An 18,587-nucleotide genomic window follows, 5' to 3' on the forward strand; every position below is an offset into this window, starting at 1 on the left:
TTKAAAAAAGAACTCTGATGTCTGCTGGACATCAGGGGGCACAGTTAAAATGTACAGCTTTTGCACCTTCCTCTGAGAGAGCACCTGGGTCCCTGTGTCATTACAGCTGGAGTTTTAGAGCTCTGCTTGGCTGTGACAGCGTTTGCCAGGGGTTGCTGTTTCACCCTGATGAAAGGTAGAAAGGTCACCAAGTCATTAAGGTGATTTTTTTGCTCCAAAAGGCTGGTTTTGAATTGCTGCTCTCAATCAGGTAACCTAGATGTGTAAWTTTTTCTGTTAATTTCTGCTGCCAGCCATTCATTTGATCTTGCCCTAATTTTTTTTTTTTTAGAGCACAGCAGTGACTGTAGTAGGAGGGGATTTTTGAACAMTTATCTCATTAGTTTTTTCTTTCTTTTTGATTAAATACTTTCTCTGAAGGGTTTTATTTCAAGTCCTTAAGACCTTTTGTTTTCGCTCTTTGAACACATTATTTCTAGTATCCACATTGTTTTTTAGTTTGTTTTCTGGTGGGTTTTTTCCCAAATATGCATAACATAACTATTTCTTCTGTGCCATGAAATTGGCAGACTGGAACAAGCATTGGATTTGGAAAAAATTTCAGACTATCTGCTCTTACATGACCTGTCACTCTATTCTTTCTAGGTAAGGTGTGAAACAAGTGTAAAATTTCAAGTGGRGCATAGCAGAGGTGGCAGGAAWAATRCATCTTTRGGACTCTGAGRCCAGCTCAGGTGGTCARAGCATGGTGCTAATAAAGCCAAGGTTATATGTTTTATCCTCATAGGGTTCATTCACTTTAGAGTTGGACTTGATGATCCYTGTGGGTCTCTTCCAACTCAGAATATTCTGTGATTCTGTTTAAAGGCACTACCTACAGGTAAAGGAGTTTATAAATTCTCCTACTTCTGATATGGCAAAAAAGCAGAGTATTTGGGAGCAAAAAAAAAAAATAACATTCATCTGTCCCTTTAAAACAGAAAAAAACTTGGCAGTTAACTCCCCTGCATATTGCCTACAGGAACAAACAGGGAAAAAGCTAAAGAGCTGTCTGGACAGGGACACTCACAGTGGGAGAAAACTTGTGTGCCATATGTCCCCCTTCCATCTGTGTATGCTCTCTTCTGGGTCGTGACATCTGGTTCTGCTTGATATCTGGCTCTGATTCCTGTATATTTAAAGTAAACGGCACTTAATTCTCCTCAGAGACTGAAGAGAATAGACCACATGCTGRCTTTTAAAAGAAAAGCCAAGTTTTTCATCAAAATATGTCTCCCCATCCTAGATCTGAATGGCTTGGTACACGTGTGCATTTAAACGAGCCAAGGATGTGCCAGCACTGTCTGCTGTCACTTTTAAAAAGCTGCTAACTTTGGCATGTTTGACATTTTTGGAGGGTTGAACCGTAAAGTTACTTTGGTACCCAAATTAGAAGATGAATTGCCTCATTATTAAGGAAAGGATCACTTCCAAGAGAGCCGACAACTGAGAATGGGAAAAGATTGGGTGTCCCAGAGTGAGGGTTGGTGAGGGATTAATAACATCTGGAGCAGATCTGGCTGTGGGGATCCTGGAAGCCCTGGAGCAGTGAGCCACAGCAGCCTTGTGCCGTGCAATGCCTCCCCCTAGTGATGCCTGAGACCGGAGCTCTCCCAAAAAAAGCCACACTGTTTGGTAATGAAGTTCTGCTGCTAAAAATGCCAAGCCACAGTATTACAAAAAAAAAAACGAAAGCACACCAAGAGGCAGTAAAAAAAAAAAAAAAAAGATACTTTGACAACTGCTGTTCTGAATTACACTGTAATTATTATTTTTTTGTGCTTTTCCCATCCTTTGTAAGAACTAGCAGGGAATTTAGTGGAAAAGGAGATTTTTGTCATTTGAGTCAATGCATCTGTTAATTCAGAGCCTCGGGGTTGATTGGGAAAGGGAGAGCAGAGCTCTGCAGAGCTGTGTTTCTTTATCAGACTCCAGCATATGTCAATTAGATTTAATTGARCAACACTTCCCATTGGTTATTCCAAGAAGAAGACTAAGATTGGATACTACTTCATCTGGGATCTGCATTCCAGCAGGTCTGCTGTGCATAATGACTGGAGGATTATCACCAGCCATGTGCTGCCCAGGCAACTGAGAGAGAGTCCCACAGCTCACTTGACACGGTGATGTATGAGGAATTTGTGCCTAATTTAATGATCTGGTCCCCTGAGCTGGGAACAAACGGATCCAATGGTTGTATGGTGAGAAAACCTTGGCTTCTTGAATGCTGATTTGTTTACAGGAACCCAGGCAGCAAATGGACAGTAGGTCCCTGGAGTCCTTGAAGAAGAATTGCCTCATGGCTGCTATCAGARAGGAGCAGTCAGTGCATGATGAGGATCATCTGAAATGGAATGTCAGCATTTTCTGGAGCAGAAAGCTCTGGCCAGTTCTCTCTGGCTTTTACAAATTGTGTGTTMAACTTCACAGACAGTGTCTGTGCTGCCTGAAATGATCAGTCCCCAGTTCCCAGTCCTTGCCTTGGATAGTGTGGTCAGATCCCAAGGAACCTTTCAACCTCCTTTTTTGCTAATGCTATGTACTTTTTTTTTACCCTCTAGTTAATGATCTACAGCCACAGGTTTGTAAGTTGAAGAGAATTTGCAAAATGGAAGTGATTGGGTGGTTAAAAAGTCCATCCACAGCCGTCATCTGTTGTTGTTGATATTAATAAATGGCAGCCAAATCAAAAGTCCTGCCATCGTTATGGCTCAGGCAAAATGATTCTGAGTTGCAGGACTAATGGTGAAGATGAGACTGCAGAAAGTGATTAAAGCAATTAGCACAAGAAGGCTGGGGCAGTGTGGTTCATAATTCAATAGCTCTCAGTAGATGTTGATTTTGTAGTGAGCACTCAGATGGTAATTGTTAAAGCTTTGTAGYAGGGTTTGCATTAAGATACAGGGTCCCAGGTGACTGAAGGGTCCCAGAGCAGCCCCAGACACGTTCCATGTGTAGATCCTCAAAAGTGCAGTGCTGACAAGGCTGAAATTTTCTGCCCCAGCTGTGGAGGCTATGAGCAGTCACTGGTGACCTGGGGTAGGTTAAAGGTTATGGAACAGAAGAGCTTTGTGGGTTTGGTGAGGCTTCAGGAACCTCTGAGTCAGGCCATGCATTTGTTTCTCTGCTTCATTCTATCTCTGACCCTTGAAACCCACCAAAAGTGATGGCTTCTAGCTGTACTCATGCTCAGCATCACACAGCTGTGTCTCTCGAGAAAACAAACACCTTACTCATATGCCTGCACTTGCAAGTTGCAACAGCTCCTAGCTGGAATTGGGCTGGAGCCCTGGACACATTTCTCTCAAGGATGTGAATAATACAGGGTAGTGACTGTTTCAATTTCTAGAGTAGGTGGATGGTATGAGAAGATCTTTCATAGGAAATGAGATGAGAATTCTTGGCCACATCATAATGGGAGTTTAATCAGGGTACACATTTTGCAAAAGAAAACATGTCATTTTAAAAAATAACCATATGACTTCTTTGGTAGCTAAATACCATCTCAACTGAGTAAGATGCTAATTGGATAAAAAAATAAAATTTTGTAATGCTTTTAAAAGTTTGACCTAGACCTGGTAACATTACAAAGTCTTTTGTGGCCTGGCCTGGTGAAGAAGGGAGGAGGTGAGGGGGAATCATGACAGCAGGACYGTACACAATTACTGATTAAGATCATATATTGCATTTTGAACTACTTGTGGGACATGTGAAGCAGAAAAGTGCCATTCTATTTTTGTACATACCCCTCTCTAACCACAAACGTACTTAATATGGACATTTTCATTGCTTTTGGCTTTTCTCTTTAAAGATAACTCCAATCAGCTCGGTGATCTTTAMACTTCCTGAGTGGGGCCACCTCCTGGATCACCATGTTCCTTTCACAAGCTCCAGTGTAGCGGAAATTCCCTCGCCTTAGATGCAGAGTGGTATTTTTCTTCCACTAAAAGCTCCTGATTCGGTGTCAGCAAAGTGTTTTCAAGCAGTGAGTGCAGAGCCCTTCTGAGGGGAGCTGTGGCAGCTGTTACTTTTGACTTGCACTGGAAAGCTGCCCCTGTGTTTCTTAAAGGAGTGCAGGATATACCCACCTGCAGGTGATCCAAAATGCCTCAGCGAGGAAACCAAGGCTTTTGTTGCATAATGAAGTTTGTTTACAGATGCTGTAAGTTCTCCTGTTCACCAGCTAGGGGTTTGTGAGGGCTGGAGGGAGAAGTGCCAGCTGCAATAGCTCCGGCTGACCGCTTGCTCCGACCAAGAGCTGTCGCACAGCCAAAGGATGCACAGGAAAAACAGAGGAACCACAAATGCTGGAAGAAAGCAGGAGAAATRCTCTGCAGAGTCAGGCTGGCAGCTGACCCAGCCAGGCATTCTGTCTCTGAAACTGGTGAAAGGAGTTGCTGAAAATCAGCCTGATATCTCAACAGGTGTTGGGCTCTCCAAAGGAGAGGTCGYTGCTGCCTCTTCACCTCTCTGCCCAGCCTCAGGGCACTCCAGCTTCTGGCAGGCTGCTCTGCTGTTGCAGGAAAAGGGTGATGTTTCTGAGGGCTCAGGTGGGCATCCAAGGTGAAGCCAGCCTTGCTCTGGTGCTGCCCCTGCAWGGACAGCCTCCCAGGAGAGCTGGCTCTAGCTGCACCTCTCATCTCTGTCAGCTCAAGCCAGCTTGTCTCCCGTGCTGTGGTCACTTCTGTGCTTTGAACGTCCTGCAGGCTGCTCGTGCAGTGTTTGAGGTCTGATTCTAGGTCTGTCATCCTTACACATTCCTCATGCACTSCCTCAAGACCAAGCAGTGAAACCAACAGCAGGCAGGCCCCCGAAAAGAGCACTTCTTGTAGAGCAGAGATGCTCCCACATGAAGTCTCTGTCCTCCTGCTTGATCCAGCCTTACCAAGCCACAACACTGATTGCAGACACCTTGTGCTGGCAGATCAGAGGATTTTATTCTCACCTGCTGTTAACTAACACTACCTGAGGTGTTTCAGTGTCCCAAGTTTCAGAATGCAGAGGTGATTAAACAACRAGTGACATTGTCATGGGAATGCTGTGGGAGATCTGTGAGCTCTCCATGTGGCTTGGTCTCCCTTCTGCCTCTGCCAGCAGGGAGCTGTGCACATCTGCTGCTGCTGGTCCATGACTATTTGAATTTTATCTCTAGCACTCGAGATGTGAAATCTGAGTTCCACTGAAACCTAGGCATCAGGATAGCATTCTGGTGACTGAACCCTGAAGTTTTATTACTATTCTGCTTACTCTTCCCCTCTATAGCAACAAACAGCCCCCATGTGAAAGCTGCTGGGCTTTCTGTAGCTTGTTTGGCCTGTGTTGCTCCAGTATTTCATGGCCTTTTCCCACTGCCTGTGGCAATAGGTATTGAATGAAATTGCATATTTTTGAGATGCTTTTACCATGCTTACTCAGCAAATATTTACACTTGGGCATGCTGTTTGCTTTCTCTCTTGAGAGTATAAAAGGTTTTTGTACTTCCTGCATAGTCTGTTGCTATTGGTGGGGAAGGAAGTCCCTGGGGTGAGTATCAAAACCCAAACACTGTAAGCCTTGAAAACTACCCAGAGCAGAGTTTATTTCCGTTCAGATATAATAGTGAATTGGTTTGTTGTTATTGCATAATGTAATTAACCACATCCMCACCAGAAAAACAGCAGAGCTGTCTTTCCTTGTTAAGGTTACTTGCAGCCCTGGGGGTTATTAAAACAGTCAGGTCTCCCTTGGAGTTAACATTATTCTTCGTTGGTTCTCGGTTAGTGAACACTCATACAGCAGGAGTTACCAGAGAATGCAGGCATCATTCTGATACAGCCATCCAGATATCAGGAGATTTGTGACACTTTTCTGCTRTTTTCTGGCATGGTTTGGCAGCTGCTTTTTCCCTGTCCTCACTAATTTGGACTGTCCTCCTCCCTCTGTCTRCCACACCCACTTGAGACTGCCCCTTCTGTTGTCTCAGCCCAGCTGTCTGCCCAAGAACCCAAACAGCTGAAAAATGGCTGTGCTTTTGTGGTTCCTCTTGGTAAGGTTTGCTGAACTCTCTGCCATCTAAAAGCACACAATTTTTTTCCAGTACAGGAGAGTCAGGGAAGGCAAAGATGGATATTTAGGATGGTGTGAGATGTGCTTCTCCTAAAGCACAGACTTGGCAGGGCTGAGCAGCTGTTTGACGATCTGTGTTCTTGTGGCTGCACATTTCCAGAGCTCCAGTGTGATCCTTTGSTGCCCCCTCTGTAGACTGCAGTACCATGCCAGGAACACATTGAGGTAATGTCTCTCTTCCCTGGCCATATGTTTGGGTTTTAAAGGTTTTTCTCTGTGCTTTGCATCTGATGGACTTTCAGTTGCCTGGTCAAGGGATTGAGCAAAACAACCGTCATATCCCCCACTAAGCAGCATAGCCTGACACACCAGCTTCTGATGAGGCATATTTTATGCAATCAGCAAAACTTTTCTTGTGGTTTTTTTTGCCCATTCCTTTCTCATGCTTCAGTACAATCTCAGTTCTGGCCATCCAGGACATTAGAGAGAAAAATATGTTGGATTTTAAGGAAAGAGATAACACTGTAACTCCTTCACAAGGGACACTGCACAAGTAGGAAGTCCTTATGGGTTCCTGAGACCAGGCTTTGATTGGGAATAAACAGACAAAATATAATAGGCTCAGGACACTCCTGGTGCTGAGAGCATTTGAAGGTGAAGATACTGCTGAGGTGGAGTTAAAGTGTATGTTGGATATGATTTTACTCTTTGTTTTTCTTGATAGTCCTTACCTCTGAAGAAGTTCTGAGTTAAATGGTCTGAAGAAGCACAGCAGTTATATTTCTGTGACTAAGACTGTGAAAGCAATAGAAGGATGGAGCTATTCTATCAAAGTTTGCTGCCACAGTTGTTGGCAAGCATTCTTTCTCATCTTTTTTTAGTGTTCATTTATTGATAGCTTAATTTATAAATGGCAAGTCTTGGAAGGAATAATCTTGTCTGAATTGTAGCYTCATCTGAATTCAGCATTGTCTACTTTTGTCTATCACTGCCTCTTCCTTTGTGTCAACGTTTGTTGTCATTGTCCATTATGTTGCCTCAATAAACTCCACAGTTGCTTTTTATCCTTCTGWAAATTTGACATTTTGCCATGATTTTAGTAATTTCAACTAGATGTTTGTTGTTTCAAGATCTGGTATTTCCATTGTTTATTGCAGTAAATTTATTTGTCTTTTCAAGATTTGATGGACCATCTGAAGGGGCTCAGTAAAAATCACTTTGAAACATTTTGCAAGAGCAGTTTTGTATTTTTGTCATCATTTTTGTCTTAGTCTTTGAAACATAAATATTTATTCTGTCTTGATGCAGATGATACTTCTACTGCTTCCCMTTGGACATTACATTTTGACTTTAACTTCTGGGTGCTCCTTCCTTCTCATTAATTTACCCAGAATTTCAGTCATTAAAAGTTAACTCCTTCTTTCTAGGCACTCTTTGACTCAAATTATCTAACCAGAAGAAATAGGAGGCTGAATGTTTTTTTGTGAGAGGAACAGCTCAATGACTTCAGTATCTCCTGCCTATTTTTTTTTAGGTTATATAATGTAGCAATTGCTTTACGGATAGGTTTTCTTCATTGGCTTTCTTCTTGGTTGCTGTTCTACTTACAACTACTTTTAAACTTTTAAACTGTGTCTTTCCTGCCTTTAGCATATGAATTCATAGAAAAAGTGTTTTGCTAGTGGTGTAGAGAGAGATTAAATCAATCTTCTGGTTTTATTTTTTATGATAGGCTGTCATTTCTGCTGAGCTCTTAAAATTCAGACTGTGGCTATCCAAAGGTTAGATCTGACACCTGAGGTTTTGCTGGAGCAGAGAACCATCTTGACAGAAACTTCATGCTGATTTACCAGTATCGATTAGCTTTGAGATGGCAGCAGGAGTAGAGCKTGTGGAAAGATTCTCCACACAAACGCTCTCACTCAGAAAATTTCTGGTTGTCTGAAAAAACTAGTATAAATTAATTTGCATTAAGATAGTACTGCCTCTGTGATATCCYGCAGAGCTAGAGAGGTCAGCGCCTATGGACAATGTCTTTGCATGAATTTAAGCACACTCACAGCTCCTAAAGAGAAAGGGATGGTCCATTCTGGTTAGTGGCAGAAGGTGAGGACCTCTAAGACATTCAAAAAGAGTTCTACTCTCTAAATTGKCTGCACTTGATTAATCCCTGCTGTTGAATTTAGAGAGAACTGATGGAACAGCTTACCTCCACCCCCAGTCATGATGCAAGCTGGCCATCTGTCTTCTCAGAAGAGATGTTAACAGAGCAGAAACAGCTYTGATGATACAAAATATCTGAATGCATGCTGCACCCCCGCTCAGTGCTCCATTCTCACCCTGGCCTTGTGGTTAGAGCAGTCATTAGGAAACTGGTGACCTCTCTTGCCCTGAGGGAGGATGTGCTCCCCTAACTGCTGGGACACTTTCTGCTTCTTCTGCGATACCTAGGCGAACCTGCACCCGGTAGTACAGTTTTGCTTGTTGAAAGCAAATGTGTGAGAGCCCAACACACTTAAAAGGAGTYAGAGCCTCAGAATATAAATTTCTTATTAATGCCCATCCCCTAGATGGTTAGAGCCAAATTCACTCTTGGCTGTTCTCTGTTTTCCTCATGACCTATAAGCTCCAACAAGTAGTATCCCGGTTTCAGGATACAGGATGGAGGGTTCTTCCTCAGATGCAGATGCCCTTACACACCTYAGAAGTTGGGTTTTTTGTTTGTGGTTAAGTGTTCTGACTGAGAGCCTTGTCTGTGCATTGTGGAATGTTCTCAGTCTGAATATTCCTTCTTTTAAACATACTTGTTTCAGCTGCTCTTTTGTAAAGATAAAGGAGTTGAAATATGGTTTCCCTTTGATCCTGAGATATAGTTTCCACAGCAGTGAAGAGACCTAGAAGTGCCYGAATGCACTGGTTTTGCATGCATGTCCTGCCCCCAAAATCTCTGCTTTAATGCAAACAGAGTCTGCAGTTGAGACAGGGGCCCTTTCAAGCTGTGTAATGTCCCACAGCTGTGGGATTTGAGTGGATGGTAAGGAACACCAAGGAAGAGACTGTGCCAGGAAGTCTGTTTCCCTAAAGGGCTTTGACACTAAAACTGGGGTTTGGAATGGGAGACCATCTGTTGGCATAAAATAATAGTTTGATTTGCTTAGAAATGCAAAATCTTGCCACTTTACRTTTGTTTTTAGTGCTCAAAATCCATCAGTTTAATTGTCCTCTCTCTGGAGAAGTGTTTTTCCATATATCTGCATTACTCTATATTTCTGGGCTACAAAGAATGGAAATTTCTTATTACAGGCCTTTTTTTTTTTTTCTCCTAGAAGGTTTTCTGCTCCAAAGTAAGAACAAAGGGGAGGAAAGGAACAAACCTTTTCCAGAATCACAACTTGAGACTTTATAGGAACAGATCTCCAGACTCTCCAAGAATTCCTGGTTTCAAGGAAAAAAGATTTCTCTTCTGGCTCTTAGCAGAAATATTAATTACATTTCTGAGAGATGAAATTAAATAACGGTCAAAAAAAAAAAAAAAAAGGAATTTAAATTCAAGTGAGAGTTACCTACACTTCTGCATTTCTTCTGTTTCCCTATTAATGTAAGAAAATAAGAAATATCATACCAGCTTGCACAACTTTCCCCACCCAACATTTCCAGGTCTTTATCCTACTGCTACCAAAAGCACAAGCCACCAATAAAGGKTGAAGGAGAGGCTGATAAACTGTGCCAGTGTCAATCGTGTGGGATGGGCATCCTCAGTTTAAAACAGCCTATCCTACAGTGTTTTAAATGGTGATCAGTGTATCTCTCTCTCTTGAGTCATGCTTCTTGAAACCAATTGTACATTTACTTTATTGAACTTCACGCAGCAATTAGTTTTGGGTTTTACTTACGTGAAAGAGTAGTGCTTTCTGCTTTAACCAGTGTCTGACCGTTGCCCTGTTTCTTTTCTTATGAGATTCTGAAAAATAGTTTCAAGTGTAATTTTTCCTAGTGCTGAAAGTCGTCTCCTTTCTCAGCTGCAGTGACAGACAATTTGGTTTATTCTTGTAGCAAAAGACCTCTTTACCTCTGATATCCTTACTGCYCTTTGTAGAAACTTCTTTTCATGCTACAATATCCTTCTGCCAGTAGAGCCCAGAATTACACCCWGTGCTCRAGATAAGGATGTGTTGCATCAGTATAATAACATTTCCTGTTTTGTTCTCTGTTCTTTTGCTAATAACTCTTCACAATCTCTTTGCCCTCTTGGCAGCTGCTGAACATCAGCCTGTTTTCAGAGAAAATCCAAAATGACCCCAAGATGTCCTTTCCATGTAGCGAAAGATGATCACTTTGTATGTATTGGTAGGATTATTTCTGTGAGAATAGGGCTTTTATGTAGTTCAACAGCTGARAGAAACCAAACAAAGCTAGAGGACACCTACGGTGCCATATTCATGGCATTTCTCATGAAAATTTGTCTACTGTCCCAAAGCAATCATTCTGCTACAGGACTGGCATTTCTGTTAGTTTCACAGGATCTAGGAAACTTCCAACCTTTGGGCCTCATCCTGGAGCCTCAGTCCTGGGCTGGTGTGTCTGGAAAACACAGGTGGATATTATGGGTGTCAGATTCTGGCGTGTGAGGCTGAGATGTGGCAGAGGAGGACAGAGAGGTGCACCTGCCCGTGTCACAGAGCAGAGCACTCTCTTCACTACTGGTGAGGGAGGTCTCAGCCAAGCTTGTTTCTGCAGGCTGCCAGCTGCAGAGGATAAGTCCAGGAACAGTTTGTCCTACAATCATGGAATCTGAGAGAAATCAGGCAGGAGAGCTTGAAAGCTGCAGGTTTGAAAGCATTGAGGTCCTCAGAAACTGCCTGACACTCTGCTGCTGGCCACAGARATGAGRAGGGACAGAGATGCTTCTAACTAAYGTTTTTTGGATAARAAACCAGACAAGAACTGACCTCCRTTTCTGGATGAATCCACATTAAGGGCTTGTGTTTCTAGTGCAGACATTGATTAGCTGAGGGTTAACCTCCTCATAGATGAGGCAGGAGCTTGGGCTCTGTTGCTTCAGAGAGCTGCCTCACAGAACCCATGGACCCAAATCTGAAGAATAATTTAGAAAATGTTTGTCTTATGTTATGTGACTGCATCACTCAGCATTGTTTTCCTGTATGATTCTGGATCACCTGTTTTACAATGYTGACATCCTATGGGGAAAACAAATGGGGTAGAGTTCTTACTGTCTTTCCTATAATGTTTGCTTCTTACTGGCACCTTGCAGGCCAGGTTTTTGTCTACAAAGACTCACAGATYTGTGAAATAGCCCTAAGTGAAGACYTGTCTGTGTTTGCAATAGGCCGTAGTTACATATAGGCTCTTTTCCGAGTGGAATCCCACGAAAATTGGGATTTTGGCCTGAAAGACAATGGAAGAGTGAGTAACTGATACACCAAGACCAAGTTATGCATTGGTAGTAGGCATGGTGACYCTGGATAAGAATAAATAACTCATTCTATATTGATGGGAAAAGAAGATTGGCCCCTGGAACAGCTCATGTCCCAAGAAAACTTGCAGGAAACCACATGVAAAGCTTCAAGAGGACTTTTGATAAAGAGAGGATTCTAGGTTAGTGAGGGAAGGCACAAGAGGTTATGCTGAGTTTCTGTTTTCATGGAAGAGAAACAAGCCCGAAATGTGAGGTAATAGGTGCTGAGAGGCACTCTGCATGCCATTTGGTATCTCTACAGTTTACAAAGGTAGGCAAAGGTCTATATTTTCAAAAATTCTTGCAGCTGGCCCAACTGGGAACATACAGTACAGTAAATGGTCCATTTTCTGACATYTCTATCCTAATTTCTCGGATAGGCTGCCAAGAGCCAGGCCCACAGGAGGTTTTCATGGCCCTACCTGTTTTGACAGGTGCTCTAAGGTCTAAGAATTATGTGCTCTAAGGATTTCTGAGGAATAGCAGAGAACTCTAGCAGAGGAATCCTCRGGGTTTGGATGCGTGGCTGCTTCAGCTATAGAAAAACTAACAAATATGTTGTTTTTTTRTTATAGAAAAAGTGACTTGGATGATATTTCATTTTTATGAGAAGCCTTGTTTTTCTTTCCAAAATATTTTGAACTTTCAAGGAGTGTAAACTCCAAGTTCCAGCCACATCTGATAGTAAATACAATTAGATAATTATAAAGAAAAATAAATTATTCTAAAAACCCAGTCCATAACCTGGACAAAAAAAAGAAAGCATTTCCCTAAGTAGTGGTATCACCAAAAATTACTTTTTTTTTTATAACTAGAGCCCTGCTTTTTCATGCTGTCAGTATGCCATGACTCTTTTTTATCAGTAAGACATTAACTTCCAGTAATTCTCATATATTGAGGAACAAACAGGACTATTTAGCAAGAAGTCATTATAAACAATATAATTTGTCAGCAAATTATCTTCAATGACTTTCCAGGGAATCCAGATGCATTTTAGTTATGTAAATTAGTAAGAACTGAGTCTTAATGCATCAGAGTTATTTCCAGAATGCCATGTATTTGTAGATATGTCTTCCTAAGAAACGGTGTAGGAAAAAACCCTWTGTTTTCAGGAAAGGAGTCAGATAGGAACAACAGGGAGTAGCTTAATAATTGTTTCCACAGAAATGAAGAATTGAGTGGGTGATAGATGGGAGGAATTTAGCTTGCCATGCACACTGAGGGGAGTGTTGGCCGTAAGGACCTGGGGCTTTTGGAATTACTCTATGGTGCTGCGCCAAGCAATGGCCTCTTTAACTTAAAATTCAGAAGATTTCACTTATGCACATCTTCTCTGTGCCATTCAGGCATTTGGACATAGGAGGGCTGGTTTGTTCATTTTTTTTTTTTTTTTTTCGTGGATAAGGTTTGGAGAAGTTTCTTGCCCAAAGAGAATTGCCTGTTCAGACTCATCCTCACTCAGTACTGTAAGGTATTCTGGCATCTAAGGACAGCACCACCTGTGGGAATGGAAGATTCTGGAGACTCAGCAAAGTGTTTTAATTTCCATAAGAGCAACAGATGTGCTGCACAGATCCTCTCCCTGGTGGGCTTTGTGGTCTCCCCAAGGGATCCTGCGGGTGGCCTGGTGACATTCAGACATTCAGAACAGCTGTTGTTATTTTCATTTTGGCTGTCTGCAACCAGACTCTGTGGGATGGCAGTACAGCTGCTTTTGTTTTGAGGCAAGGCATGGAGCAGAGAAATTTAGAACTACTTTAGGAAGGGAAACAGGTTTTAAGATGCAAAGGCTTTGTTAGGATGTTATGATTTTTGTTTGAATATTGTCCTGGGCCTGACAAGCGTAACTATCATTGTTAAGATCTTTTATAARCTGCTGGTAATCAAATAACATAGCAAGTGACGGATCAATGTGCAACCCAAAGGAAATACAGACCACCCACATAAARAGTGAAGATACAATTCTTGTTGCTTTAGTCAATTGCTTTCTTCAAGATAGTCACCTCCTTTTTGCATCCTCTGAACTTTAATGCACTAGCTGGCAACTACAGTGGATTTGAAAACCTCTTAAGATATTTAATATTCCTGGCTTGGTAGGATGAAGCAGAGATGTGAGATCATGGGTTAAGAAAAGGACAGGTAGACGACTTATCAATTACTATCAAAGGTAAATTTGGGGAAATTATTTTAACTTATCRCCAATTACTAACAGAGTAGAATAGTAAGAAATAAACCAAAACTAATCCCACCATCTCTTGACCCCTCTTTTCTTTATAGACCAAATTTCACTCCCTTTTTTACCTCCTCCTCCCAAGTGACACAGAGGTATGAGGTGCAGGGATTGTGGTCAGTACATAATATTTTGTTTCTGTTGCTTTTTCATCCTTACTCTCTTTCCCTGCTGCAATTGGGGGTTTCCTCTCTCAGGAGACAGYTCTTCACAAACTTCTCCAATGTGGGCCTTCCCATGGGCTGCAGTTCTTCAAAAACAGCTCCAGTGTGGGTCCTTTCATGGGCTGCATGAAAAGAACAGACTGCTCCAGTGTGTGTCCACCTTTCTAAAAACTTGTTCCTGCATGGACTGTCCATGGGTTACAGCTTCCTTCAGGSCACATCCACCTGCCCCAGAGTGGCATCCTCCATGAGCTGCAGGAGGACAAACAGTGTCAGCGTGATTTTCTCCGTGGGCTTCAACAGAATCTCTGCTCCTGCACCTGGAGCACCTCCTCCTCCTCCTCCTCCTTGTTCACTGCACTTGTCTCAATCCTCTCTCCCAGTTGCTGTGGAGTGGTTTTTACACACTTAGATCTGTTTCCACAGAGTACTCACCAATGTTGCTGATGGGCTCAGCTGTGGCCAGCGAGGGTTTTCTTTGGAGGTGCTGGAGCTGGATCTGTTCAACACAGGGGCAGCTCCTGGTGTCTTCTCACAGATGTCACCTCTGTACCCTCCAAGGTCTGCCAAACCCAATACACTCTGGTTAGGAATGTATACACCAACATTATTTTCTTGGGGTAACTGTCTCAAACTTCTCAGTTAAAGGAATTATAGACCTATTCGGGGACCAGCCCCTTCACCACCCACAATGTGGGTGGTACTAGGACTGCATGATCAATGATAAAGGCCAGGGGCAACTTTTACCTTGTGCATCTCTTTTAGAATACTATAAACCTTGAAAAATCTTTCCAATTTCCCTTTTACACAAAGCTTGAGATGCCTTTGCTAGCCACAAGAAGGGCACCAACACAGAGAAACAGGAAGAGCACTGCAACCTCAACAGGGTGGATCCACAGCAGCTAAAAAACATTAGACCTGACACAGGTGTGGACAYRCCCARCAACAGCTTCCCCAGTTATCCCACSGTTTGCTAATTCCACCAGAGCTCCCTGGGGTAACCTCAGTAAATGTGGATAATGAGACCTTTCCTGGCAGGATMATTTGTGTCTGAATGTTTCCCTGCAGGGTCCACTGACAGTGTGCAAGCAGGGTGCAAAAATTGTACCCAGCAGATATTTCCTGGTTAATAGAGTTAGGTATTAGGCAAGCAGGGCTCATGGGCTGCTAGGCTAAGCACTTCTTCTTGGAGCMATGTGAACTCTGATGTTGCTGAGTTTCTGTTTCCCTATCTCTGCTTTTTACCTCAGGTCTTTATCTTTGTCAATGTCATCATTTTTCTTCTTGCATGCTTGAACTCCTAGCTCTTAACATGTCAACAACTTCATTTAATCTGGGTTTTCACTTTTTTTTTGTATCTTGTGTGGCTTTAACTTGCTTACTTTTCAGCCTAGGAGTAATTTTGCCAACACAAGTTCATACACTCATGCTGCACCAAAAGCAGTCATTGAATCACTGTCAGCTGAATCTCTGGGTCATTGACTCCTAGGGCTGGTAGGGACCTGTGGGGACAGCTACATTCATCTTGATACCAATACTAAATTTTCTTTAACASCAAGTGGCAGCTCCACTAGGTTACCAGCAAACTTCCAGTACTTCACTACCTTTCCTGTTAAAAAATTTTTCCTGCTGTSTTGCTTAACTATCCCTTCTTCAGCTCAAACCCATTACTTCTTGATCTCTTTGCTTCAAGACCTACCACTGAATGTGGATGGTTACTCAAGAATTTTTGCTTGAGTCTCTCACATCAGAGAGTACTGTACCCCCTAATCCAYATGCTTGTAATTCCTAAAGCCTGATATTCCAKCTTAGTTAAAGAGTTCTGCTGGGCAGAGAGATCAAACATCCTAAAGAAAGAGTCAGTGTGCCCTGTGCTATCTTAAACCCRARRCTCCAGCCTTGGGTGAAGCCTTCTSTSYARAACATCTTGTRTAAACTRGGCTCTAGCCTCATCTAGAAGAAGGATTCATTAAAATAAAGAGACATTACTGCATTTGTTAAGTTTCTTATTGAGGAATCCTAGATAGATATGCTAATTCCTGAAACCTATAAAACTTGTACCCGTGCTGTACACRGGWGTGCATTCTGCCATCAAATTGTGCACCTGGGATCCCAAATACCGAGRTAAAACCCTTTAATCCCCTTAACCGTSTCTGTGTCRTYATTAAAAACTGGCCTTTCAAGGCAACAATGAAACCTCACAAACCTGAGCAGGGAGTAGTTTGTGACCTTTTCAGAGCAATAGTCTGACTGGTTGACTAAAACATTGTGAGATTTTATTGTTGCAAGTGGTTTCCTTAAACTTTTTTTTAACCTTTTTTGCATTTTCTGTGTCACGTGGGAAGTGCAAGCCCCAGACTACTTCAAAAGAAGTGCAGTGCYAAAGACTGGGGAGCCCATGGGTGTGACGTAGGTAAGATTTTTGTACACTGGCATATCATTTCTACTTCTTTGTGTATTGATGTGGAGTTGTTGTATGCTGACAGTAGAGTCCCAGGAGCACTGGAAGGGACAAATGGTATTCACAACTCTGCCAGGGAAAAWAAAGTTTGAATGACCACAGGATAAAAATCTTCTTTCCCTCAGAGATTTAATTTAGCTGTTGGTGCATATAACTGTTTTTTCAGCACCTTCTCTGATCAGCTTAACTTCAGTGAAGTAGTTTCCTTTGCTAAAAATTGCTGCTGATTCTCCAGAGACTTTTCAAGCTGTTCTCAGGGAGCTGCTGCTTGAACTAGACGGGGCAAAGCTGTTAAGTGTTTTCAAGCAAAATCTGTTTCAAAGTGCCCTCTTCCATCCAAGTTTCCTCTCTTTGTCCTCCCCAGCCAGAAAATTTACTGCACTATAATTGTGCCAAAAAGGAATAATTTGCAATTAAAGGAAAACATATGCTAGTGGTAAAAGATATCTGATTAACTGGAACTCTGACATGCTATCTCTGATGTGTACTTAAAGTAAATTGCTACAGCAATTTGCATGCTCTGCTCTGTTCAGTGGGAGGTGTCTCAGAATGAAGCCGTGCCTTGCTCCAACAGATATGAGCTGCCCAAGCTGGATAAAAAGAGCTCACAGTAATACCTGGTAYGAGCTAAACAGAAAAATTATTGCAAAAGACTCATCCACAGAGAATAAGTYACCTCTCTGCTTTCTGAATTTTCCAGATGGTAGGTCAAAATGTTTTATTATCATTTAACCAAAAAAAAAAAAGAAGGAAGTTTGTTTCAGTTCACTTATGTGCTTCTTTGTCTCAAGAAATAATATTAGATTGAAATACTTGCTATGATGGATAAATAGTGTTGAGACTAAAATAAAAATTTACCTTATAATGAAGTGTATTTAGAAATGGATTTTGCCATCCATTTCCTAGAATATAKCTTTATTAATTAGTCAAGGACTTGGAAAATCTATATTGTGCAATTGATTTTTCAGAGTTTAGCATATTTATGTGGTTTTTTTTGCTTCAGAATACTTTTTAAGAACATTGTGTATATCAATTTTAGAATATCCATGCTTTAATACTGARATTCCTTAATTCTATACCTGCATCTGTAATTAGTGTAATTGTTAACTCTTGAGAATGCTRGTGCTGGCATCAGTTCAGTTTTACTGTTGCAATTTTAATAGGATGTTTTCAGTCAGAATGGATTTTCTGGTTTGATAGAAGAATGAAAATCACTTTCAAAAGGTGTATGGGCTCTATATATTAGTAAAAACATCCCACACCACTGCTCTTTCGTGGTGTGATTGCATTGAAAAATCTGCTAAGTGTTTTAGGTAGAAATTGCATGCAAGTTAGTATGCAAGGTAATGTTTGCACTACTATAAATAGTGTTATAAAGATGTTGTTGGCAAATACAATTTTGCAAAGAAAATCAGAAATACTTAACTAACTCCACTGCCTTCAGAAAACCAATGAGTTCAGCCCTGTAGATTGCTGCCTCTGCATTGACAGAGTGGGTTCCCCCTTCCCTCACCTTCCTTTGGTATTGGATCATTAGGGACCAGATTTTGACATACTCAGGTAGTTATCCCAAATTTTAGATCTAGTGCTTTTTCAGCACCATATTGGAGTTTTTGTTCACAGAGACAACTTCTTCACAGGGCTCACAGTTTACCCTTGTACCATGCAGTCATCCTAAGCTGTAGGCAGAAGCTGTAAGATGCTGTAGAACCCTCCTTCCTTCTCTTGCAATTTTCTGCCTAGAACTGCAACCTCTGCTTCTGTTCATATTGAGGTAATTTGGCATTTGCTGACAATTTTRGAAAATGCAAACAGAATGACATTGTTCTTTCAATTGAATAAACTTTTTGGATTTCAGAGAGCATTCCTCTTTAATTAGAGCTCTCTATATTGTATATATTCTCCCACGCAAACCCCAAACACTACTTTAATTTCTACCAGCGCACAGCAACTTAAAAATTGTGGGAAAATCAATAAAGCAGTCATCAGGTTTGGTGGGGAGCATCTCAGCTCAAATATTTTGCATTCTTTTGGCACGGGCCGGTAGCCCAGAATGTGTAAGGCCTCTCAAAGGATATTTTTTTAGTAAACAGAAGGCTAACTGCAACAAGTGGCAAGAAGAGAGATGGGAAATGATGAATTTCTTATTTCTGAATCATTCTGGTGCTTTTT

This window comes from Malurus melanocephalus, unplaced genomic scaffold (assembly GCF_030028575.1).
Source record: "Malurus melanocephalus ecotype Western Australia unplaced genomic scaffold, MMel_1.1 scaffold_111, whole genome shotgun sequence".
NCBI classification, from domain to species: Eukaryota; Metazoa; Chordata; class Aves; order Passeriformes; family Maluridae; genus Malurus; species Malurus melanocephalus.